Source organism: Lissotriton helveticus, chromosome 5_1 (genome assembly GCF_964261635.1).
Source record: "Lissotriton helveticus chromosome 5_1, aLisHel1.1, whole genome shotgun sequence".
NCBI classification, from domain to species: domain Eukaryota; kingdom Metazoa; phylum Chordata; class Amphibia; order Caudata; family Salamandridae; genus Lissotriton; species Lissotriton helveticus.
The window spans coordinates 328,222,329-328,243,517 of NC_136065.1; positions in this window are offsets into that span (position 1 = coordinate 328,222,329).

Here is a 21,189-nt window from a genome sequence, read left to right on the forward strand (position 1 = left end):
AGAACCACGCTACGAACAAAGGAAAGGCCTAGGTCCTGGAGAATCGCTAGGGCTATGCTGTACTACCAAAGGATAGGGAGGAGGAGGCCCACGGGATGCGCGTGCAGTGTCTTTACACACACGCAAGTTACCATAGAGTTAGAATGGGAACGAAAGAATTGGAAACTAGTTCTTTTAGGACACATCCGGACGGACTAGGGAAAAGTTACTGGAAACTAGGACACTAGGATAGTCACTACCCACAGGAGTACCGAAATACTCGCATTACCTCACCCACAGGAAGCGGGTGCATAGGTGTCAAAGTGTGTCGGGTTTCGTCGCTGATTCCTATGGAGCCTTGGAGAAAGATGCTGCAGGCGACCAGGAGAGAAGTGTCCGGGTGGATCCAAGGGCGGATCGAGGATGAAGAGTACCTGAAAGCAGAGGGGACAGAGTCTGGGTCACTAGCCAGTGACCAGGAAGGAGCCAGGCGATGTCGCGAAGCATTCAGGTGATGTTGTGAAGCTTGTCTCTGCAGCCACGTGGACCAGGAGGTATCGACGATGACCAGGAGCTGTATACCAACTGTCCCACAAAGGCTCTCGCTGTCGGCGGTGTCAGCTTCAGGATTGGAGTCAACAAGCCTTGGCAAAGGCAACCCATGCAGGAATCAAAGATGGCTTCTTGATCAGACCAGCAAGGTCTGATGGGCTTCTCCTTTTCAGGGAAGTAGGGGCCAATCTGGAGCAACCAGACCAAAATTATAAATTCAAAGGTTTGTCATTGCAGAGGCCACTAGCCAACGGGCAAGTGACCGGACAGACGTGTCGAGCAGGAAAATGCAGCAGGGCCTCACGCAGAACTCGTGGAGTGTGGAGGGCTGATCTTCGGTGCAGTTGGTGCTCGGGGCTGGGACTTTTCAATCCCCAATGCACAACTTCGAGGGTGCCTCAGAAGTTGCACAGAAAGCAATTAGCTGGCTTTCCAAGATGGCCGGTCCCACGTCTCTCGTCGCCTCCACGGGTCTCAGATCTGCTGTGACTGTGGATCGAGCTGTTGGATGTCTGGAAGTCTGAGTCTTGTCAGGCTCTGTGCTCGGGCTCCAGCGGGAGCATCGACAAAGCAAACCGTTGATCGCTTGATGGTGCCTGCTTGCACAGGGTGGTCACGCCTTGACCACAAGGGAGATTCTTCAGTCGTCTTCTTGCAAAGTAGATCGTCGAAGGTCCAGAGATTTGTTTCAGAGTTTCAGTCGGCATAAATCTAAAGTCTTGGGACTCAGCTCCTACCTATATACCAAATATAGGGGCTGGATTACCTGCTAGGTCCCTCCTATGGGTGGGACCCAGGAAGGGGGTGGTTACACCCCTTTCCCTTTGTCCAGTTTCGCGCCAGAGCTGGGGCTGGAGTGCCTCAGCACCGGTTTGAACTGGACTATGAATGGGACACCTTGTGTGCCCCAGGCAGTGTCTCATTTCATTCGGCCCTCTCTGCCCCAATACACTATACCCTGTCTGGGGTGGTGCTAGCACCTCCCAAGACAGGAAACCTATTGTCCAAGCCTCCCTCGCTGGAAGGAATCCCAGCAGCAGGAGGTCAGACTTGTGTCTGTGGCAGCAGCATCCATTTTGTGATGCTGAAGCTCTGGTTAATCTTAACCGGGATTAGAAGGAACACTACGTCTTCTCCCTTTAGAAGGGTGGAATGCTACCCCCGTCGCCAGAACTGGTGAGGGGGTAGTATTCCAAAGCGTATGACACCTTGCATGACATGTTTTGATAAAGCCAAACCAAAGTTAGAATTTAACCGCGAGGTTCATAATGCACTTAAGAGTATATCGTATGGCTATATCATAGAATAGCTATAAGGACATGGTTCCGAAAGCTGCAGACAGGCTCAGCTCATGCTAGAGCCCCATCTCACATAAAACCAAGCCACTGCCTTCCGGATTGTTAAGGCCTGCCATAGGAGTGACTTATAGGTGCATGTGCCTATATATAATGGTAGGTATAGGAATACTATACCTAAGCAAGGGGTGATTACACGACCTTGTCCCAGGTGAGTGATCAGCCAGTTGTGTCAGTTTGGATGGCCAGCCAGGGGTGGCATAAGATATGCTGCAGCCCCTGGTTCAAACAGTGTGGTCCCAGATACTAGAACGTATACACCTTAACTATATACCTTGAGTAAATACAAGAAGTTTATAACAACATTGTACCGTAAAAATCATTCATAAAATAAATACATAGTAGATCACATTTGATGCCCCTAAAGGAATGGACAGGGAAGGGTAGTGATGGGATAGTGAAGGTATTGAATGGGAAATATAACAGTGGTCACTAAGACCTCAATAGACGAGAAATTGATCAATTTACACAATGGAAAAAACAATTCATTGATTGATTCAGACAAACACATGCCTCAACATGAACAGAATCACAAATGATAAATCAGGGAAGAGGCTGAACACCAGAAAAAGTGTCGACGTTTCGACCCAAGCAAATGCAGGCGTGGTAGGAACCTTGCTAGAGGGTCTTCATCAGGACAAGGGACGCAGAAGGGGGCATTGATTCTGTATAGGAAATTAATGAATTAATATTAATAAGGGTCACGAATGATCCCAACTACTCCTAAAACATTAAAAGACCGAGAAAGGAAAATACGAACACACAATCATGTTATGAGATCAAAGGGAGGAATACATTAAACAAATGTTGGTCAAAAGTTGCTCTCAACCCACATAGGGGAAGGAATTATAAAGTGGTGGAGGGTCTGTTGTTGTTATTGCCTCGCCACACAGAGGGTCATTTGCCAATTCAGTTGTTACACAAGAAATATATAGTATGGGCCCAGCCCGCACCGTGATACCATACACAAGGTCAGGGCATCATCGGAATCATAGAAAGGTCATAGCTGTAGAGTGGATAGGACACGTTGCCCCGATTTACCTGGTGTGGAGAGCTCGATCAGAGATTAGAAGGGGGACCTCGTAGGGATCACGATCCTACAATAAGTAAATTACAAAAAATGTAATCACAACCAGTTCGGTATGCGGAATGCATCATAGAAGCGCAACAAAGGTCAATTAGCAAACCTTAGACTATTGGGGGAGTACGACACATTGAGTTCAAATGCGATTGCTCTCACCAATAATACAGTGCGGTTGGTTCTGGAAATGCATAGCATCAGATGTTTTAATCGAGAATGTACGTGTTTAGCCACACAGGTATTAGAGGTATTCGAGTTCGGCATACCTGACATATACAAGACACTGATGCCTCAAAATGATTTTTATTAACAAGTGCGGCTATCTGACCCTGACATTCTATTAATTCCATAAAATCATATGGAATTGCCCTGACAACCTATGCTGACGACACCCAACTGGTGCTATCAGTATACAATAACGGCACGTCGGTCGCAGCAAAGTTTCAAGAGGGAATGCTGGCAATAAGTTCCTGGATGTCATCCAACTGTTTGAAATTAAACTCTGACAAAACAGAGGTGATGACATTCGGGAACTTGCAACCCACCTGGTCCCCTCAGTGGTGGCCTACACAGATGGGTGCTCCCCCCCAACCGGTAAATAAGGTTCGCAACTTGGGAGTAATCTTCGATAACAAGATGACCTTTCTCCAACACGCCAACTCGGTGGTATCATCTGCTTTCTTCATCCTAAAACGGATAAAGAAACTACTCCCATACCTGCCTCCATCTGCGGGAAAAATGCTAATGAGTACACTAGTGTTCTCTCGAACAGACTACTGCAACTCACTCCTATTGAACTCCCAAGAAAAAGTCCTCAACAGACTACAGACCGTACAAAACACCGCAGCCAGGATCCTTTTAACAATTCCTAAGTTTACCTCGACCTCCCCTTATATGAGACAGCTACACTGGCTTCCTATCAGGAGCCGTATCAAATTTAAAGCTCTATGCATAGCATATAAAGCCACCAATAAGCAAGGACCACTTTATCTACAAAAGGCGTTTGCCCCACCTGAGTATTCAAGAACTTTACGTTCGGCATCTGCCCACTTGCTAAAAGTCCCACGGACAAGAAAGACTAACTGGGGAGACAGATGCTTCACTACGTCAACGGCCAGGCTTTGGAACACGCTACCATTCCACATAAAAACTGCTCCCACACTTCTGCAATTCAGAAAGAAATTGAAAACCTGGTTGTTCTCAGCTTAGGCACCACCTTTCTCACCTCATGAAGAGAGTTCTGTAACACTAGCGCCGAGACACCCGACAGGGTATTTGTGCGCTCTAAAAATCGAATAAATAAAATAAATAAATAAATAAATACGCAGCCTTTTTTTAAGGTAGGCTTTTCATGATTCTGCCACACGTTATAGTTGGAAGTGAGTACCCGTACACAATACTTATTGGAGTCCCTTATATACTATCCAGAGTCTGTACTCCTGCTGATCTTCCACCACCAAGATTGATTGAATAAAACAGCGTCTTGTATATGTCAGGTATGCCGAACAGCATAGCCATCTTAAGGCCTCCATATGAAGTCTCCAACTGTGCCAGTTCGTGACTGGTGTTGCCCCGGGCACAAATATCTGCTTGAATGCATGAGCTGTGGAACACCGCTTGCAGCATCGCCCACTCCTCCAGGAGAGTGGAGGCTGCATTGCTATTAAAGTTTATTAGCTTGCGAGGGACCGTATCATGGCATTGTAGTACATGTGTTTCATCATGTGTCACTCCTAGGAGGTGTCCAAATATTAAGGTTTCTCCAGCTATACTGTACACTTCATGATCTTAGCCACCAATGGTCTTTTATCTATTGCTTCAAAGTAAACTCTTACATTCTTTAATTAGTGGGGCACTCACACACTTGGAGTACACTTGCAGGGGGGCCGGGTTTGTGGTACATTGTTAAATATACACCTGCTACGGAACTCTTGAAAAATAGGCAGAGGTCCCCATGTTTGCAACTCGTGCTATGCTAGGCACCCTCAATGTAAGCCTGATTTCAAAGCTCCTCCTGTAACACACCGTTGCTATGCTAAGCGCTCACAGTGGATAGTCCGAGGGGTATGCAACTGGTGCTAATCTCTGGTTGTAATTTTGGAAGATGTGCCAAGGTATACAACTGGGTTTATGCCAGGCACCCTCATTGAGGGCCTAAGTTCAATCAGCTAGGCGATGGCCACTTGCAAACGTTGTCATGCTCTAAAGGGTAATGACGTTAGTACTTATGGCACAGGCACTAAGTATTCAGCTTCCATATTTAGCCGGCAGGGCACACTTCCTACCTTTAGTTTAACCCCTGAGAAACCCTTATCTGTATCCTGTGCAATTGCAGCGCAATGAATAGGGTACCTCACAAAATCCTACTTGGCAATGGCCTTGGGGAGGGTCACCCAGGTACTCTCTCAACACTGATGACGTCAAAGCAGTACACCCCAGGCACTGTGGTCATACCCTCAAGGGTATCCCTGCGCACAGTTTGGCGGTACATAAAAGTTTGGGGGCCTGTGTCTAAAGCTCTTGGCACCATGTGCTGGTACACGTAAGCTTTGGTGGGGTGTCATGTCACACAGATACGCTCATACACGTACGTGTTGACGGACTTCGGGAGTACCATTAGCATCGGCCTGGCTAGAAATGTGCTTGGCTGCGGCATACTTTTTAGTAACCATGAATGCGCTGTGTCACTGCACTTCACACTGTGTACTGTCCTGAAGTAGTCATGGAGGCACTATTGCATTCACTGTGGACTCCAGGTCTATTCTTTAATGAAGGTCATACTACCGGGCACCCTCTCTCTAACACTAATTCAAAAACTCCGCATGTGACACAGACTGATGCTATGCTAAACACTTGCAGTTGCAAGTTTTATGGGAATGCATCTGGTGCTAATCTTAGCTAAAGGCTTAGCATGTGACTGCAATGTAATACAGGCACGTGTACTGCATTTTTCATCAGGAAGCCAGAAACACTAATCGTTTGTGTTTGTTTTTTCCATTTATGGATGGCCGGATCCATGGTGGATACCTGGGAAGTGCTCCACACCCCAACAACTACAACAGGTGGACAGCCAAGGCTACCCATACTTCAGGAAGAGGAATGGCAAGCAACGACATCGAGTGTGATGGGCGATCAATGAAGGACTCAAGAGGTGCCAACACTGGGTTGATTGTTTATTGGTGTGTTAACCATAGGTTGGACTGGCAACAGTAATGTAGCAGGATGTTACTTCACATAATATGGCAGTATAATACTTATCAGGAAACAGTATTTCTACAGTAACGGCGCCTGTGCTCGCAGGGCCATCGTGGTAATGATAGTATATGCGTAGGTTACTAATTGGTGATGCCAGTCGTAGTAATGTGGCAGTACACAGGGGTGTGCCTTGCCAGCTTCGCCAAACCCAGGAGTAATAGGCGTATGCAACACCTCAGCACCCCTTGTCGGGAAGCAGGACTCTGCCTTTACGGGGCCCGAGCTCCCAGTTACCATTGTAGCAGACTCAGCGCGTTTGGGGACTTCCATAGTAAGGAGATAGACATACACTAAACATTTCCCAGAGTGTAGTGGTCAGGTGTGGGTGGTTCACGGACGTCACAATACGCCAGTGGGAGCTTTTGGGGGCCTGTGGTTCCCTGGGTAGCCTTTTCAGTTGCACTGACAGTGGGTGTCAGCGTCATGAGCGCCGTGTCTTAGCGGGCGCAGCGTAATGCCATCCAATTAAGCCCATCTGGTGGCCCTATGGCGGCACATCTAATTTCCCTGAATCAGTCAGCCCTAGCATAATTAGCACGCATTTTTTTGGGGGGGGGAGGGGGCCTGAATGTACAGGTACACCAGGACGCCTGGGTAGAAGGGGGTCGACATGTCCGTACTCTGGGTACACCCTGGTGCAGACATTCCAGATCTACCGAAGTTGGGAAGCGAGTCTGTGAGACCATTGTGCCCATGGAAGCAAATACCTAGTAACAACAATAGTGAGGCTCGCTAATTGCAGACCATAGCCCAGGGGTGCATCTGGGGGAGTCTTGCTTCTTGAGAGAGAGCGTCCGTTTGTACACGTCTGGGGTTGAAACCATTGCAGAGAATTTTTGCTTGCCTACAAAAGTGAGTATAGGGACAAGGTATGATCTTGCAAGGAGTTGGTAGGGCCCGATAGTTGAACTAAACATATAAAGCTAGGTGTGAGAATTTAAGGTTAGGGCATGACCTTTCAGTGTAGAAGGGTAGGGGGGGGGCAGATAGTCGGTCAACTACGCTGGCCTGTGGCGGTAAGGTCATGATTGGTGAGCAGTTAATTTAAGGTCCTTAGGGAGAGACAAGTGGTCTCTCATAGAACTCCAGGGGCAGGTACAGCCTGTTGGGTACATGGGTGCGGGGGAGACAGTCACGCTTTCTCTAGGCTGGTTGGCCACCCCGCACATGCACAATGACGCCAGTAAATGGTGCAGAGATGCAAGGGCCCCCTTTAATGGAGTTAATGGAGCGTACAGGGGTAACCGGGGGGCAAAAGGACCCTCAGGGTAAGCGGGAGCTCTGTGCATGCGCACTTCGACATGAGGGCGTGGTTGATAGGGCGTACAGGGGTAACCGGGGAGAGCGTGTGCCCCCACGGTAAAAGGGCCCTCTGCGCGTGCGCACTCCAACAGGAGGGCGTGGTTAATAGGGCATACGGGGGTAACTGGGGAGGGCGTGTAACCCCACGGTAAACGGGTCCCCCTGCGCATGCACACTCCTTTCAGGAGGGCGTGGTTTAGTGAGAAGGACCGGACACCCGTTATTGACCTTGCCGTAGGCCCAAATAGGTACGCAGAAAACGAAGATGGTATAATGTGATTGATATGTTAGTTTTTGGATAGGAAATACCTTGTACTAGAAATATGTTAAGGTTAGCCATCTGAATACCTTTATATATCAATTGTAACATTTTCTGCGTAATTGTGTAAATATTGTTTATTTCAATTTTTATTTATTTTTGTATGTTTTAATAAATACGGCCAGGGGGTCGAAAGATCCCCTGCCTTCCAAAGAAAGCCCTCTCACGTCCTGTTAATAATGTTATATTGGTTAACAGAAGGGTGGGGGTCCTCCGGCAGTCCCTGGCCATATGGAAAGGCGGGGCCGACGTCGGCCCTGCCGCACTTATGGCGGGGCACACCGGCCTCCACTCGCCCCGGATCCCCTGGCGACCCGGAAGTGATTGAGTCACTTCCGGGTCACGAAGGGAACAAAGGCCAGGCCGGTTAGATCCGGTCTGGCCTGCGAAAGGTTAAAAGGCCGTGCAGTGCGGGAGTCGGCCTCTTTGACTCCTGCGCGCCACGGCCTGCCCCTTCCAGCCTCTAGGAGGCTCTAATTAAATTTCCCATCCACCATCCCCTGAAGCAGATGATTGTTATTGTGTTATGAAGGTTTTCATGATTTTGTTACAAGTGTTTATGTATGACAAAAGTGTCTGATTAATACGTTTTGTTTTCAGGTCATCAATCGTCGTATTCATTGCTATGACTTGGTCAGGCAGTAAGGTCAAGATTGGTGAGCAGTGAGGGGGCGTGGCTAGCAGCCGGAGGGAATGGTCGCCTGTTAGAGTGGCTCCCAGCCCTCGCCTGAAAATCCGTCCCTAATATCCGTGGTTGCTGGGGGATCCCTCTGAAACCGGGGTGTCCCCACTATTAAACCTGTTGTGCATCTCCCCTGTTGAGAACCGACGTGATGAGAGCCGCTGTGGGGGAGAGCGAGCCCAAAGAAGTGTACTCCCCTGCGCCTTCAAGATGGCGCCTGCTGTGGAGCTCCGGCTTGACGACTGGCGGACCCTCGGAGCATGAGCTGTGCCCTACCCCGCTGGAGCAACTGCTGCTCGTCCGAAGTTTGACCGGAGCTGAGCGGACGCCTTCTGAGAGCCGGATCCTGCCTCCGATCCGTCCAGGGGCCCGCGAAGTGACGGAGGAGGAACCGCTGTGAGTCGCCCCTACACCCGGAGCTGCCTTCACGGGACACCCCGGCCTTGGGGCCTACCTGCTCTGGGGGTCTACCGGCGCACCCGCTGATACCACCCACTGGCCCTGAGTGGAGGCGCGCTGCCCTCGGCGGGCCGGACATTGGCTGGGCCCTGCATCCCGGGCCTGGGACACCCGAGGAGTGCCGACGGAGGACCCACCACGAGGCGCCCCCGCACCCGGAGCTGTATCCATGGGACTCCCCTGGCTTTGGGGCCTACCTGGCTTTGAGGCCTACCTGCTCCGGTGGTCATCTGGCGCACCTCTGGCCCTACCCTAAATGGATCGGACATTGACTGGGCCCTGCATCCGGTGCCCGGGACGCCCTCCGCGGCCATATCTTGCCCGTAGAGTGACGCGGGAGGACCGGCCACGAAGCGCCCCCACACCCGTAGCTGCATTCACGGGTCTCCCTGGCTTTGGGGCCTACCTGGCACAACCTCTGGCCCTGAGGGGTGACGGCTGTCCCCTCCTCCCCCTGTCTTCCCGGATTCCAGGTACATTTTGCTGTGTTACGGGGGAACGGAGCGGCGGACATTGGGCCCTATTATCTCCTCCCCTGTACCCTGAGGGTTGAGGGGCTGACTCGGCGACACACCGCCCTCGGAGGGTCGGACGGAGGCTGGGACCTGTGTTCGGTGCACGGGACTCCTGGACCTCCGCGCGGTGGGTACCTGCCCCCCCCCTGCCTACGGCAACTGCAACCCGGTCCTGTTGGTGCTCCTCGGAGGGCATATTTAATATCCTGGGCCCGGTCTGTCTGCGGTCCCCCCCACCCCTTGCTTCTCCGCGTGGGACGTGGGCAGCACTTTGGAGCCCCGGGCTCGGAGGACACTCCATTTCCCTGTGCTCCTTGGATTGGCTATGTAGAAGCGGGCCTGGGCCTACTCTCGAGAACCCTTGCGACCTTGGTTGCCGCCTGTGTGGTGGGGAGCGCGTTAGTTGGTGGAGCGGTCATCGGCCTCGTGAATGACCCGGGCGGGACGCATGGGGTTTCAGCACCTCCTTGTTGGGGCATCCGTCACACGGTCCGGTTCCTAACTTGGGGGAGCGTCGATTCCAACTGGTCCTCCGGGGTGCCCTGCCCATTGTTGCCTGCTCCGGTTCACGCCTGCTGCTCCTGACTTCAGGTGTACTCGTGCCTGATGGCGTCCAACAAAGGGAACAAGGCTACCCAATGGCAGCTAAATAAGCTTTCATGGGGTTCCAGGGGTGAGGCTAAAGACAATGCCGCGTCCGCTGATCCAAAGACTACGTCCCCCTCTTCAGGACCGAAGGCTCTCACCCTAGAAGATGTAATGGAGGCGATCGCTGGAGTCCGGTCCTCCCTTGAAACCCGTATTGACTCAGTGAATATAGAGGTCACTCTACTTAGGGCGGACTTACGCAAAATGGACTCGAAAGTCAAGGATGTTGAGGTCAAAACTGCTGCTCTTATAGACGACACTTCCACCCTCCAGCAACAGGTGGCCTAACTCCAGCAACAACAGAAACAGATGGGTGACCTCCTGGATGATTACGAAGGGCGGGCGAGGCGTAATAACATACGCTTCTTGGGGGTTCCTGAACGGCTGGAGGGGCCGGCGGCGGACCTCTTTGTCGAAGAATTAATTACAAAACACCTCCAGCCGAAGAACCTCTCCAGCTACTTTTCCATCGAGCGGGCGCACAGAGTCCCAGGGGGTAAGCCGAGGACAGGAGCCCCTCCCCGTCCCATCATTGCGAGGGTCTTCAACTTTCGGGACCGTGACACTATCCTCCAGACGGCCCGGTCCGGGCCTCTTCTGCTCCTTGAGAATGCTCGTATCACTATGTTCCCGGACTTCACTATGAGGATGCAGGCGCGGCGACGCAGCTTTCTGGAAGTTAAAAAAGCCTTGTGAGACAAAGACTTGAAATACTCTATGCTCTTTCCTGCAAAACTGCGGGTAGAATCCGATGGTAAAGCTTGGTTCTTCCTGTCTCCAGAAGAGGCGTGGAAGTGGTTGGAAGGCTGGCGGCAGGTGGGACGTTCTCCGCAATCCTGTGGTGGGCCAGACAGCCGCGCGGGCCATGATCCATCGCCAGGCAGCCAGGATTTGTTCACATCCACCAATGTAGATGAACACTGAGTCCTCTCTGAGGCACTGCATTCACTGTGCGACGTTGCTTGGGACTAGATGATTGCCTCTCGTCACCTACCATTATGTCGGCAAGTTCTTCCCCCTGGCATGGTCCAGGTTCGGTGACTATCAGAACAGGTAAACAACCTTTACAACGCAACTTTTACCACGCAGTGCCTTTACAACGCAACTTTTACAACACAAACCATTACAACGCATTGCGCTGGGGGGCGCTTTAGGATAGGGAATATGTTTAATGTACTATCCAACACCTTCCCTACTATCAACGGGGACTGGAGTTGGAATAGTAAATTAAACAATTCACTATCCAGCGCCTAAAAGCACTATGCGTTGTAATGGTATGCGTTGTAAAAACCACTTTGTAAAAGCATGCGATGTAAAAGTATGCGTTGTAATGTCATACATCCATCAGACAGTACTTTTCATTAATTGTAGAGGCGTACTGCATATTGTTTTGTTATGCATAATTAATACCTGACAAACACGACATAGCAGGTCTCAGGCGAGAGGCCTCAACGGCTCACCAGGTACCCCTGTTTTGGTTGGGAGGGCGACAGGCACTCTGCCTAGTTGGGGTGTGGATAGTTTTAAGTCCACGGGCAGGGACGCAGGGAGGGGGGATGGGAGGGGGGGGTCAGTACTGTTTGGTATGGGCTTGTTTTGTTGATGTTTTATGTATTTCTGTATTTGCAGCGGAGTCCTTTCTTGTCACATTTTCCCACTCATCCAGGGTCCACTGAGGGCGGGTTGTCCACCTTGGGCACTATCTAGTCCCCGAGAGGTCCACATGCCTCCTGATCCTATTAATCATGTCCCACGAGATATCCTGAGGTCTCGCTGTCACGGGTGGTCCCCTTCCAGTCATTCCTCCTTCCGGTTCCACTACTTCCACTAGCATGACGCAGTCTATCTCTAGAACCCTTACCGTCCTATCCTGGAATGTGAATGGTCTGGGCCACAAGATAAAGAGGAGTGTGGTCCTCCAATTTCTTCGACGCCACTCCCCCGACATTGTTCTGCTACAAGAAACACACTTAGTGGGCAACACCTGTTGTGCGCTCCAAAGGGGAGGGTACAATCTACTAGTCCATGCGGGGTTCACATCGGGCTCCGTGGTACCGGGATTCTGGGCAAAAAGACTCTTGCACTCACTTACACTAGGACTTGGGCAGACCCCCTCGGCCGTTTTGCACTGGCTGAGGCCGCGTGGGAAGGGGGCCCACTGAACATTATCTCAGCTTATCTTCCGCCGACTTTGGTCCGAGACTCCCTTAAGGAGTTGGGCGCTCAAGTACTAAGTCTTTCACCGGGGACTCTCCTGATTGGCGGCGATTTTAATGTAACGATGTGTGATGATATTGATCGTAGGCCCCAGCGAGGTTCCCATCGTAGTAGCTCGGACCTGGCTGACTTTGCACACGCCATGGGGCTGGAAGACATTTGGCGCCGTCACTATCCAGACACGCCGTACTTTACACACTATTCTAATGCGCATAATAGCATGTCTCGAATTGATTATTTATTTTGACGCACTGCGGACATCGGTAGTTTTGTTCGCCCGAGGGGCCTCCCCCGTGGTATCTCCGATCACTCACCCCTTAGTGTGAATCTCACATATAACCGCCACTTCGATAGGGGGCCAATTATTATCAATCCCTGGTTGAATCGGATCCCGGATATCAGGGAGGCACTGTAAGAACGCACAGAACAATATTTCGCTGAAAATGTTGGGTCTGTGGAATCGCCGGTCACACTCTGGGAGGCTTACTTAGCTGTGATAAAAGGGGAGGCGCTGGCCCTTAAGATGGGCTATCTGCGGAAACACGATGAGCAGATCCTTCGGGTTGAATCAGACCTCATCCTCCTCGAGGCATCCCATAACGCGTCTCCGTCAGAGGCTAGTGCAGCTGGGCTTCGTGCCCAACAACTGGTCTATAGGGCCTTGTTGCAGGAAAGGGCGCAAGCGCGGCTGCTTCACACGCGCCATAGTGTCTATGAGTTCGGGGACAACGCGGGTAAGATGCTTGCCTAGTTGGAGCATCGCGGCCAAGGGACCAGGTGGGTATCATCCATAATCAAGCCGGATGGCTCCTCAATTGTGGATCCCCAAGACATTGCAGAGGCCTTTGCAGACCACTTGGAACGTGTCTATTCGGCTGGCGATGGCTACTCATCTGATGAATCTAGACAACTTCTGGAGGAGATGCGCCTCCCGACGGTGTCGGATGTGGATAGAGAGGCCCTGGATGCTGACATCACGGCAGACGAGCTGACTGCAGCACTGTTTGCCGTTAATTCCGGCAAAGCTATGGGCCCTGATGGAGTCCCTGTCGAATTTTTGAAGGGCATGGTCCCCGACATTATCCCTCATCTTCAGAATATGTTCACAAAGAGTCGGGAGGTCGGGATCCTTCCGCTTACCCAGAGGCTTGCCTCCATAGTGGTCCTACTTAAGCCCACTAAACCGCCCTCTGACTGCAGCTCTTACCGGCCTATCTCTTTAATTAGTGCAGAGGCTAAGGTCCTGGCTAAACTTCTGGCAACTCGCCTTCTCTTGGTGCTCCCATCCCTGATACATGATGACCAGTCTGGTTTTCTTCCGGGTCGCAACACTGCGTTGAATCTTCGGAGGGTACTTAATGTAACGAGCCGCTATTCCACTCTGCAACATGACGCGGCCATTTTGTCCCTCGATGCCACGATGGCATTTGACTCGATCGAATGGCCTTATATGTTTGAGGTTCTCCGTCGATTCGACTTCGGACCTCAGTTCATTAGTTGGGTGCGACTCCTCTATACAGAGCTTTGGGGTCAAGTCCGAGTCAACAATCACACATCTCGGAGGTTTCAGCTTCACCGGGGTACTAGACAGGGCTGCCCCCTGTTCCCGCTATTGTTTGCTCTCACCCTGGAACCCCTGGCTCATTGGGCCCGCACGGACGTCTCTATTATAGGGCTGCACTGGAGCGAGGACGTAACAGATAAAATCTCCCTCTATGCGGACGATATCCTAATATACGTCTCATCCCCACATTCCTCTATTAATAGTCTGTTTCATGTTCTTATTAATTTTGGGAAGTACTCAGGATACTCTATAAACTGGACTAAATCAGTGCTGTACATGTTACATGGCACCCCAACCCGTTTGTCCCGGGGGTTCTCCATCGCGATGGCCGATGAGGGTTTTCAATATCTGGGTATTTTCATTAAACCGGATCCTAAACTCTTATATGATCGCAACTTATTGGGCCCCCTGCGCAGGCTCCGCAGTGACGTTGCACACTGGCGCTCACTCCCCCTATCACTTCCGGGGAGGGCAGCGCTGTTTAAGATGCTGGCGCTCCCGCGCTTTTTATACGTCCTGCAGAATTGCCCTTTCTTGATTCCAGATTCATATTTCCGGTCTGTGGAGAGCGAGCTCCGACTTTTGTTATGGAACGGGGGCGCAGCTCGTATTGATCTCTGTAAACTTTTCCAGGGATGGTATGACGGGGGCATAGTCCTGCCCAACCTCCGCCTCTATTATTGGGCTTCGCAATTGGTGGCGGTGAACCGTTGGCTACGCGGTGAACCGTTGGCTACGCGGTTCACCCCTGAACCCGGCCTTCCTCTTGGACAGGTGTCAGACCAGTCGTGAGGGATACCTGGGAGCTCTCTACAGTAAACCTACTAAAGCGAAATATCTGGGGCCAATGGCACACACAGTAGCAATTTGGCACAGAGCTAATAGGTGTTTGGGGTGGTCGAACAGACTTACCAGGGCAACTCCTCTATGGTCGGCGCAAAGCTTGGGTTCCCTCTGCTTCAGTCGGGGCTTTGATAGATGGGATACAATTGGGATCACTGAGATCGGGGACCTGGTTCATAAGGGTAAACTGCTGACTTTTAGTGATCTCCAGACTAAATACGCTTTAGCACCCACAGAATTTTTCTGCTATTTGTAAATTACACACGCTATTATGGCGGCTGTCCCAGATCTTGCTACCATACCTGAGTCCTCTCCTCTGGAGGACAGGCTCCTATCTGAACCCCTCCCCGTGAAGGCCATCTCCCTTACATATCGCAAGCTTTGTAATAATCTCCCTGATCCCTTCCAGTCATTGAGATCCAAATGGGAGGCCGATCTAGGCCCCTTAGATGAGGAGGACTGGCGTTCGGCCTTAATGTCTCCAAGGGAACCAGCCATCTTCCACAGGTTTCAACTGATCCAATTGAAAGTGCTACATAGAGCATATCTGTCTGCCATTACCGTGGCCAAAATTGGGAGGCGCCCTGATGAGCTATGTCTGCGAGGTTGTGGTCTCCCCGGTACCTTCTATCACATCTTATGGGAATGCCCAGTAGTGCAACAGTTTTGGAGTAGAATACTCCGGAAAATGAGCAACCCCCTGGGTGGGCCACTCTTGCTGGGGCCCAGAGAATGTGTCTTTAATATTTGGGGTGCGAATGACCTGAATGATCAAGTGCTACGTTGGGCAGCATTAGGCTTTCTTCTGGCTAAACGTGCTATAGCAATGAAGTGGGGATCGTCGGACGGGCTGTTGGTGGTGGGCTGGGTTGCTGAAGTGGATAGATGCATGATTGCTGAAAAGACTGTTTATAAGGTTCGAGGATGCCCAAAGACGTGGGACAAGAAATGGGGGCATTGGAATACATATCGGGGGGGGTGACTATGCGACTCCCCAACTAAAGAATTGGCCATGTCTCGTGATGGTACAGAAAAGGGGGTGGTGATGAACAGAGTGTCTGAATTAAGCAGACCACTCTTACCCAGTCCAAAGATCAGGGCTTGATCCATCACCGTTATTTATCTCACTGCCCCATCCCAGCTCAGAACCTGGCTATATGCAAATTAGTCTGTCCCTGGCCCAGTGCATCATGGGAACAGGGCAGACCAAACTACCAAGCCAATTCTTCACCAGAAAGGAGACAAGCTACCGGGGACCGGTTTCTGGCATTTCAGCCTCTTCGGCCCGGCTTGCTTGAATCCTGATGGAGCAGTGAGAAAGGGACTCATGTCTGAGTATACCCCGCCACACCTATAGTGGCCAAAAACGATACAGAAAAGGGGGTGGTGATGAACAGAGTGTCTGAATTAAGCAGACCACTCTTACCCAGTCCAAAGATCAGGGCTTGATCCATCACCGTTATTTATCTCACTGCCCCATCCCAGCTCAGAACCTGGCTATATGCAAATTAGTCTGTCCCTGGCCCAGTGCATCATGGGAACAGGGCAGACCAAACTACCAAGCCAATTCTTCACCAGAAAGGAGACAAGCTACCGGGGACCGGTTTCTGGCATTTCAGCCTCTTCGGCCCGGCTTGCTTGAATCCTGATGGAGCAGTGAGAAAGGGACTCATGTCTGAGTATACCCCGCCACACCTATAGTGGCCAAAAACGATACAGAAAAGGGGGTGGTGATGAACAGAGTGTCTGAATTAAGCAGACCACTCTTACCCAGTCCAAAGATCAGGGCTTGATCCATCACCGTTATTTATCTCACTGCCCCATCCCAGCTCAGAACCTGGCTATATGCAAATTAGTCTGTCCCTGGCCCAGTGCGTCATGGGAACAGGGCAGACCAAACTACCAAGCCAATTCTTCACCAGAAAGGAGACAAGCTACCGGGGACCGGTTTCTGGCATTTCAGCCTCTTCGGCCCGGCTTGCTTGAATCCTGATGGAGCAGTGAGAAAGGGACTCATGTCTGAGTATACCCCGCCACACCTATAGTGCCAAAAACGATACAGAAAAGGGGGTGGTGATGAACAGAGTGTCTGAATTAAGCAGACCACTCTTACCCAGTCCAAAGATCAGGGCTTGATCCATCACCGTTATTTATCTCACTGCCCCATCCCAGCTCAGAACCTGGCTATATGCAAATTAGTCTGTCCCTGGCCCAGTGCATCATGGGAACAGGGCAGACCAAACTACCAAGCCAATTCTTCACCAGAAAGGAGACAAGCTACCGGGGACCGGTTTCTGGCATTTCAGCCTCTTCGGCCCGGCTTGCTTGAATCCTGATGGAGCAGTGAGAAAGGGACTCATGTCTGAGTATACCCCGCCACACCTATAGTGGCCAAAAACGATACAGAAAAGGGGGTGGTGATGAACAGAGTGTCTGAATTAAGCAGACCACTCTTACCCAGTCCAAAGATCAGGGCTTGATCCATCACCGTTATTTATCTCACTGCCCCATCCCAGCTCAGAACCTGGCTATATGCAAATTAGTCTGTCCCTGGCCCAGTGCATCATGGGAACAGGGCAGACCAAACTACCAAGCCAATTCTTCACCAGAAAGGAGACAAGCTACCGGGGACCGGTTTCTGGCATATCAGCCTCTTCGGCCCGGCTTGCTTGAATCCTGATGGAGCAGTGAGAAAGGGACTCATGTCTGAGTATACCCCGCCACACCTATAGTGGCCAAAAACGATACAGTCCACCCTAAGCGTGGAAGGGTATACTCAGATGTGAGTCCCTTGCTCATTGCACCATCAGGATTCAAGCAAGCCGGGCCGAAGACGCCTGAAATGGCAGAAACCGGTCCCCGGAAGCTTGTTTCCTTCCCAGTGTAAGAATTGGCTTTTGTAGTCTGGTCTGCCCTGTTCCCATGATGCACTGGGCCAGGGACAGACTAATTTGCATACAGCCAGGTTCTGAAACTGGGATGGTGCAATGAGCTAAAAAACGGTGTTGGATCTAGCCCTGATCTCTTGACTGGGTGAGAGTACTCTGCTTAATTCAGAGACTCTGTCCATCACCACCCCTTGTTGTAAATCATTTTGTCCACCCTAAGCGTGGAAGGGTATACTCAGATGTGAGTCCCTTGCTCATTGCACCATCAGGATTCAAGCAAGCCGGGCCGAAGACGCCTGAAATGGCAGAAACCGGTCCCCGGAAGCTTGTTTCCTTCCCAGTGTAAGAATTGGCTTTTGTAGTCTGGTCTGCCCTGTTCCCATGATGCACTGGGCCAGGGACAGACTAATTTGCATACAGCCAGGTTCTGAAACTGGGATGGTGCAATGAGCTAAAAAACGGTGTTGGATCTAGCCCTGATCTCTTGACTGGGTGAGAGTACTCTGCTTAATTCAGAGACTCTGTCCATCACCACCCCTTGTTGTAAATCATTTTGTCCACCCTAAGCGTGGAAGGGTATACTCAGATGTGAGTCCCTTGCTCATTGCACCATCAGGATTCAAGCAAGCCGGGCCGAAGACGCCTGAAATGGTAGAAACCGGTCCCCGGAAGCTTGTTTCCTTCCCAGTGTAAGAATTGGCTTTTGTAGTCTGGTCTGCCCTGTTCCCATGATGCACTGGGCCAGGGACAGACTAATTTGCATACAGCCAGGTTCTGAAACTGGGATGGTGCAATGAGCTAAAAAACGGTGTTGGATCTAGCCCTGATCTCTTGACTGGGTGAGAGTACTCTGCTTAATTCAGAGACTCTGTCCATCACCACCCCTTGTTGTAAATCATGTCTCGTGATGGACCTGTGGGACGACATGTACGATGATTCGGATATGAGTGATTGGTGTATGACTTTATGGACAATATAATGCGTGTCACTGTTTTCTGACTCCGCTTTTTTGTTTCATTCAATGTTTTAGTTTTAAAAAATGAAAATGGGCGCTATGATATCCTTAAGGAAATGGGAGTTCTGAGCATAACTTCATTTACTACGCCGCCAAACCCCAGGGTTGTCGGCTGATGGGCTAGGTTGTGTGGAAACTGATCTAACCGTTGCTGCCGGCCCCTGGGTTGTAGGCATATAGCGGTGTTTTACAGAACTATGTAATAAAGGTCTTTTGAAAAAAAAAAAAAAAGATTGGTGAGCAGTTAATTTAAGGTCCTTAGGGGGCGGCGCCATTCTCGAATGGGATCGCCCAAATGGAGAGCCAAGTGGTCTCTCATAGAACTCCAGGGGCAGGTACAGCCTGTTGGGTACAAGGGTGCGGGGGAGACAGTCACGCTTTCTCTAGGCTGGTTGGCCACCCCGCAGGTGCACAATGACGCCAGTAAACGGCACAGAGATGCAAGGGCCCCCTTTAATGGAGTTAATGTAGCGTACGGGGGTAACCGGGGGGCCAAAGTACCCTCACGGTAAGCGGGCCCTCTGCGCATGCGCACTTCGACAGAAGGGCGTGGTTAATAGGGCATATGGGGGTAACCGGGGATGGGGTGTGCCCCCACGGTAAACGGGCGCTCTGCGTGTGCGCACTCCAACAGGAGGGCGTGGTTAATAGGGTATACGGGGGTAACCGGGGAGGGCGTGTAACCCCACGGTAAACGGGCCCCCATGCGCATGCGCACTCCTTTCAGGAGGGCGTGGTTTAGTGATAAGGATCTGACACCAGTTATTGACCTTGCCGTGGGCCCAAATAGGTACGCAGAAAATAAAGATGGTATAATGTGATTGATATGTTAGTTTTTGGATAGGAAATACCTTGTACTAGAAATATGTTAAGGTTAGCCATCTGAATACCTGTATATATCAATTGTAACATTTTCTGCTTGATTGTGTAAATATTGTTTATTTCAATTTTGATGTATTTTTGTATGTTTTCATAAATACGGCCCGGGGGTCGAAAGATCCCCCGCCTTCCAAAGAAAGCCCTCTCACGTCCTGTTAATAATGTTATGTTGGTTAACGGAAGGGTGGGGGTCCTCCGACAGTCCCTGGCCATAGAGGATTCTGCAGGCAGGCTTCTGCTTGCTCGCTTTGCTGTGCCTAGGGTCCGTGCTCTACCTGTACAAGCACTTACAGGAGAAAGTGCACAGCTCCGAGAACCTGCTCCTCAAGTTCAAGCAACAGCAGGAGACGCTCTCTGCCCAGCTGCAAGGTGAGGGGCAGGCCGGGCAGCTGTCAAGTGAATGGTGATTTACCCTGGTATCTTCACTTACGTTAATTGTTTATTTCACACACAGGGGAACCTTATTTTGTATGTAGTCACTCATTCTACAGTATGTCGCCTCTAAGCGCTTTGACAAATGTTGCGGTTACACGATTTAATGGTACTCAGTTTATCGACCCCAGAAAGATGGAACGCTGAGATGGCCTTGCAGGGATGGAAAAGCTTATTTCCTCACGGTATAAGAAATCTTGATTTTCTGTCTGTTAAATAAGGCATTTTTTTGTAATCCCTGTGTGGGGTAGACTCGTCTTAGTATGTTAAATGCCGGGAGTGGAAGTTAGGGCTCAGGAGACCAGGTGGGCTTTTAGTAATTTTAAGATATAAGAGTAGGGTTTTCTTTTTGTCTGAAATGTGGAATAAATAGAAAACAGTAGTTTTTTCCCTGTGGGCAGTACGTAATAAAAATGCCTTTCGCACATCGTGTACCGCTGAATTTGAAAGCCAAATGCACATTGGTACCACTATCACATGCTTTCATGGCTCACGGTGTTTTTTTCCAGAAAGATTTAGGGAACTCCAGCCTTTCTGAATAATTCCATGACAACCATTTAGAAAAGCCCGAACACCGGTGCCAATTGTGATTGGTTAAATGGCAGACAGTTCGATTACTTAGTTGCTTTGGTCATTCCGATTTGCTGCCTTGCGCTAGTTATAGCCTGCTTCGGTCTGGGGCAAGACTCTGTCTACGACTTGCCAACCATTGCCCTGCCCAAAGCATTAGGATATGTATAATGATTTATCTTTGTAGCTGTCTACAAACAAGAAAATCGGATTATTAGCCCACGTCTACTTAAAAGTTTTCCCATGTCAGACCAGAGTAGGTCATCAAGTCTGCTTTTCCCTTGCCATTGTGGTTCTTGTAGTTTTTTGTTATCTGCTATAAAAGCAGAACTACAATTGTAAGAAAACAGTACAAAAATAGCCTAACTTGCTATATTGCGAGTTCTGTGTATCTTATTTGTTTGGATGCCACCTGGCTTGGGATCTCGTGGTTTGTGTGCTTCCGTTACCAGGAGATGTTCTGGTGAGAGCGTTTGGCTGCAGACTGGGTTTAAAACCGGGAATGCCCCACGGGTCTCTGGTCCCTCCAGACTCACAGTGTGCAGCGGTGTGAAAACGTGCCTACTCCACGGAAAAAGTGATGAGCTGTAAGTCGAAGGCCACGTGCTTCCTGCAGGAATGTTGGGCCTGGGAG